This window comes from Pteropus medius, unplaced genomic scaffold, assembly GCF_902729225.1.
Source record: "Pteropus medius unplaced genomic scaffold, Ma_sr-lr_union100, whole genome shotgun sequence".
NCBI classification, from domain to species: Eukaryota; Metazoa; Chordata; class Mammalia; order Chiroptera; family Pteropodidae; genus Pteropus; species Pteropus medius.
In genome coordinates this window covers 766524-772523 of record NW_024346062.1, presented here as the reverse complement: position 1 = coordinate 772523, position 6000 = coordinate 766524, and the positions used below count along the sequence as shown (strand labels likewise).

The following is a 6000-nucleotide window of genomic DNA, read 5'->3' as shown; positions in this document are numbered from 1 at the left end:
GTTTAGTAACAACCTATTCTAAAGCATTATATTCTCCCTAATTTTTCAAGTTCTGGTTGTACAGTTATCCACTTTCAATGATATTCATTTTAAAAGGTTAACAAACGAGAAACTAAACCAACCATACAAATAACAGCCCAAAGAACACTTTCCAAAATGTGTTGCTGTACTGCCATTTCAAATTTAATATTCATGCAGAGGAAAGCTAAAGGCCACCAAACCAGGTGGATAAAATAGTACTGCATTTTATGACTCGTTCTTAAATGAAATCTCTTAAATATTGCTAATGAAGCCAGCTCTCCCACACAGCCTTTTCATGCGCCCTTTCTAGGCTGGTTCAGTTCCATTCCCTGTCTAGCAATTTGCCCCAGGCCCCTATTAAATGAATTATCACGGCCCCTAAATCATCTCTGCGGGGGTTTCCTCTAATCCCATCAAGATACTTAGACTCCCTTTCTTCCCTTTTGGTGACATAATGAATTATTATTTCATGGGGAGCAGTTAAGACGGCCCCTTTGGAAGTGGGGAATGTGCTGCCGAGTAGGGGCGGAGTTGAGGAGCTGAGAAGCGGGGTGGGTACCAGCGCCTCGGGCTGCTGCCAGGGGCCTGAAGAGGACAAAGCCACAAGGCTACCAATTGCCCTCTCGGCCTCCCGCCTGGGGGCTAGTGGTGGGGTCATCCGCAGGCGGTGAGGTTGAGAGCCTCCTGCCCTGAAGTGGCTCCCATGCGCCCGCACCGGGGAGTGACTCTGGGAGCCCAGGAACGCAGGGCGAAGAGAGAATATAAATGTTTTCCTTAACTGGAGGAAACACTGCACTCACAAACCACTTGCGGAATAGATTAAGCTAATTTATTAAACAGTTTGCCTGGTGACTGAGCTGGGCTGAGTAATGATTTACTTTTTTTTTCTTTTAAAAAACATTAATAAGAGGAAGTCAGGGGCCATAGCGGCCCTAATCGTGCGGCCATGGCTGGGGAGGGCGTCCAGGCTGCGTGGGGGCCCCGGAGGACTGGAGCGGTGGGAGCCCACGGTTTGCAGGGCCTGTGCCTCGACGCTGAGGGTCCCAGAGCCGGGAGAACTGGGCCCTTCGGGGGAGCCACCTCGGTTGGCTCAGGGTAAGGACCCTCTTCCCGTAGAGGCTAGTTTTTTTTTGTTGTTTGTTTGTTTGTTTTTTTAAACATCCTGTTTCCTAGGGATTCAGACCACTCCACACATAGTGCTGGGCCTTCTTTTGAGAGTGAGGTAATGTTAACACTTTCTAGAGATTTTAGAAATGTTATACTCGGGGACACATCTGTGGAGGTGCGATCCACAATGGTGTTTGGTGCCAACAACCCTCTTTCCACAGTAAATATTTTGTAATATCTCTTTTGCTATCTCGAAATGAAAATCTTGGACAATGTAATCTACCCAAACACATCGTTTAAGTAAAGGGGAAAAAATAACAGATATGAAGGAGGGAGGAGGAAGGGAAGAAAGTAGGAAGGAAGGAAAAACACAATGATCTGACTGTAAAGGAGAAAAAAAAACAACAAATAACATAAAATATGTATTTCTCCATCATGACAACTATAGAATAAAGTAGTCAAATGCTTGCAATACTTTATAACGAATAGATTTTGATTTAAAATAAAACTGTTCAATTGATTGTTGTTGACTCTCTTTATAACTGACGTTTTTGAAATAAGTGTATTTTCTTATATACATAGAATCATCCCAATGTGACAGCTGTGCATGTGGATCGTTGATGGGAAAACTTGAAACCCAAGAACTGCACTGTTGTCGGTAACAGGATTTTCCAAACTGGTGAGTGACTCTTGATAAAATGCAGACTGAACCATGTATATGGTAATTGTATATGTGGAAAATTCAGTGTATGCTAAAATTATGTAAAAATACTTTGTGTTTATATGTAAAATAGAGTTAGAGATAATTACCAAAGGCTTTTCCACCTACACGAGTGTCTAATGGAACATTTGAGATTGTTCTGAGGGACCTGGGACAATTCTTCAACACATTGCTTTCTGGAGGTCAACACTACTCCTTTTGAGATGCACTAGCGCATTTATTTTTAAGCTCCTTGAATTATTATTTTATGGGGAGCAGAATATTTTGCATGGGATGCTAGAGGATTTGAGACCCATCCGCAAACCCTGTACAGAAGCCACGTAATCTGGATTATGAACCATTGGTCTACAGTGGGAATCGAGAGGTTAGAATCAGAGTTGCAAAGAACTTTGCCTGGACCCTCTGGGAGAATCCTTTAGTTTATCTTAGTTTGTGTGTGTGTGTGTGTGTGTTCGTTTATTTGTTTGTTTGTTGTTTTAAACACCTACAACACCTGATATTCCTAGGTGATCTCCCATTCAAGTACTAACCAGGCCTGACCCTGCTTAGCCTGCGAGATCAGACGAGATCCGGCACGTTCAAGGTGGTATGGCCATAGACTAGTTTCTCCTAGTTTCTGAATACTGTATTCCAGTCTGAGTTTCATTGGGATTCTCTGCAGGAGAATAGCTACCTTCCTTGTTCTGAAAGTAGTCCTAAAGTTACTTTCGCTTTTAGGGCAGCTCTAGCCCATCATTTACTTTTGCTGAACCTATGGGCAATAACAGCCCTAAATTTAGTCTTGTTCTTGGTAAGATATTTCACTTCTGTACTTTGGCAGTCAAGTTTTTGTATCTACATTAACACCTGTTAAATGCCTTCTCACTGGAGCTATCTAAATGCTTTTGGATACCAATTTTGTCTTTGAATCTATAAGCTTTCCCTTTTAGCTTTGTATCTACATGTCAAAATATTAGCATTATTATGAAAAGAAAAACTCAGAGAGAAGCCTCTTTCGCCAATGCTGCATCATTAGTAATAATATCACATAAATATGTTAGCTTTTTCCATCATGTACATATACAGCCCCATGATGGAAGTGTGTATGTACATCTCTGCATATTTAGAGCTAAAAGAATAAGACAGTGGGCCTTAAAGTGTTTTATGTCTTCTTTTGTATTATTTTCTGTTAGAAAAAGTTTGACATTAATTTTAAGACTCTCTTAAAAGCTGGGTATTCCCCACTCTCAATGCTGGGATTTTGTTAATTCTAAAAATAATAGTATACCAAATTAAAATAATTTTTAAAAGAAAGAAATTTCTCACAACTTTACCATAATTGTTTTCATTTTTCCATATCCCCTTCTGTATCTTCTAGTTTTTGTCCAGGTATTTATTTTTACATTGTGTGCTAAATTTTCTATGTCTCTTTTCTAATTCCCTGTTAGAAATGGGCATTAACTTATATTTACTCTTAGGCATATACAAGTGAATTAAATGTGCAACAGAGGGTCTTCAACATAGTTTTCCTAAGTGGGTTGACAAGCTAACATTTTGTAGGCCTTTAAAAAATTATCACTGTAGTAGTGAGATAGGACTATCTTATTAATTTAGCAGCTCGTTTTTAAAAAACATCCTTATATATTTGTATAGGTCAGCAGTGTCTTGTGGTGACAGGTTCTTGAGCTGCTGATTCAAAAGTCCTGAAGTTGTGATTTGGAGCACTTTCGTTTGGGAAGCCCCAGTCTAAAATCTGTGGCTTTGGTTTTGCTAGAGAGCAGGGTGAGGTGGGTGGAAGAGCTGGTAGAGAGGACATCTTGATTCATCTCTGTTTTGGGAGGGCATTGGGCCATGTGTTTTAGAGAAGTTGGGGAAATCACCTCCTCATTTGAAGTTCTTCACTTCTGTTCCTCTCCCCATGGTGTTACTGCCTCTGGTTTAGTTGGATCTTTTCTGAGGGCTCAAGTAGGTTGGCTACAGCCTGAATGTTTGTCCATAGCCCAAGGAAGCATCAGATAAAGTTTGATTTACAATTGGTAACTGCTCGTTTATCCTCTTACACTGAGTGTCGTATAGAATGTCTTCACTGGGAATAATCCTTATATCTTTTAGAAAATTGATGATAATGGTGGCTACTGGTTATTGGGCATCTAGTATATGCCAGACAGCATATACTTATATCATTATGCTTTCTGACAATCCTACGAATAACGATTTCCATTTTAGCAATGAGAAATGCTCAGAGAGGTTAAGTGTCATATCCAAAACACAAGTAAGCCTATATTTGCAACCCAGGATTACTTCACTATATAACACTCTGTGTCTATTTAAAACTATATAAATTTGAGCAATATAAAATGATATCACAAGATCCCAAGCTTTATCTCTCATTTAGGAAGACAAGAAAAGGTGAGCTGGCAGACCTGGGGCTTTTCCAAAGCAGGAAGGATCGCATGACTACTCCCAGTGACTTTTCCCTGAATAAAGCACAAGGTGTTCCTGGAACAGCAAAGGGCAGAGACTTGGAAACTTAGCACCAGGGAAGGATCCTAAAATGATGAAGCCGAAGAGACAAGTTTGGCATATTTTCCGGATGTAAAATGTCGGACTCAAAATATATAAGTCATAAGACAGAATCTGTGACCAAATTGCTGGGCAACTGTAACTCAGTTACTGGAGTAAATTCTTCCAGCTTTTGGCTGAATCAGTGTTCGATGAATAAATACACGATGATTCTTTGGAGTAGCTACGAATTCCTTATAAAAGAGGAATAAGGCAAACCTGCTCTTGTTTCATATATGCAGATGCTTTTCAGCCTTTGAATGGAAACAGTGAAGCCACTTATGTTTTTCGACAAAAGAGTTATTTTGGTCAAGCTCAGAAATCAGGTACATTCTTGGTATTTTCAAGAAAGATATAGGGACAACACAGTTCCACAACTGACTAAATAGTAAGTTTTTAAATATTCCCAGCTCCTAAAATAAAAATGATCAGCCAAAGTGTTTTTGAGGGTGGCCTTATCTGTAAACTGAGTCCCTGCCCCGAGACAGCTCTAAGCCCATGAACATAAGACACAGTTTGCTGTGGCCCCTGGAAATACCAAGGATTTTCCTGGAAATCAATCTCAGAGTTTATAGCATTACTGGGTCTTCTTAGTTATAGATAGCAGAGGCTGCACTCATTGTCCTGGCGTATAGTGACATCAGATATCCAGGACAAATTGGGCCCCGATTCAGCTGATCCTCAGAAACCCTATTCCAGGAAATCTAAAAATCCACAATATTTTCTTCTACCAAGCTAGGTCAGTGGGCTTAGTTCTGCAATCCACACAAAAGAAAATACCATGGGTCTGGGCATTAAACCCAAGACATTTCAATGTCCTGATGATTTATTACCAGAGCAAATATTGCAGACCACAATATCATTTATCATGTAATTACATATCTTTCTGGGAGATAACACACATGACCACAGAAGCAATGTAGAGCTATCCTGTCTTTTGCTCTGGGCCTCAGTTTCCTTGCCTGTACTGGGAGAGGCTTGGGCAGGGTGGTCTGTGGATCTTGAAGGTCTCTTGTAGCCCTAACCTTCCAGAGTCTGTAGACATATAGGGAGATGCTGCTCTTACACAGAAGTAGCCTTCTTGAGCTGTGGTTTCATTGGTATCACCTCCAATCTGTGCCACACAGCTACTTAGACTCTCTAAGCCTCAGTTTCCTCATCTGTAAAAATGGAGATAATGACAGTACCAACTTCTTAGGGTTATTGCTATGATTATTAAGGTAATGTATGCAAACTCCTAAGAAGGAAATCTCAGAATGCACTCAATGTATTAGCTATTACAATTATTATTAGGACATCTCATTGTAATAGCTTTTTTCCCCCTTACTTTCGCATTTATTCTTACCACACAAACTATCTCCCAGAGTAAAACTTCAGAGGAACCAGTCACGAGGGATCAAACCTCAAGTCCATTCCCAAATGGGTGATCCTGGGGCCTAATCCTAGATCTTCCAAGGATTGTAGACAATTACCTCCACTATTTTTTGTATTCAGTACATGTATTGCCTCTATCAAGCCATGTACATAGATATATGTGTATTGGGCTGTTAATGTTGTGGAAATGTTTAGGAACAAATGTTTCTTTGAGTATCTTTATTTTTCTATGTGTT

At 40.2% G+C, this 6000-nt stretch overlaps 1 long non-coding RNA gene and 1 pseudogene across 1 annotated transcript in view; one reads left to right on the top strand and one right to left on the bottom strand.

Moving 5' to 3' along the window:
* Window positions 1–982: 982 nt before the first annotated feature.
* The window catches only part of LOC120612460 (uncharacterized), a 28806-nt gene continuing 23788 nt past the window's right edge, over window positions 983–6000 (top strand). The window contains exons 1-2 of the long non-coding RNA XR_005655447.1: window positions 983–1116; window positions 1711–1807. This is a non-coding gene — a long non-coding RNA (uncharacterized LOC120612460). The remainder of the gene's footprint in view (window positions 1117–1710; window positions 1808–6000) is intronic.
* On the bottom strand, window positions 2331–2449 carry LOC120612651 (uncharacterized; annotated as a pseudogene).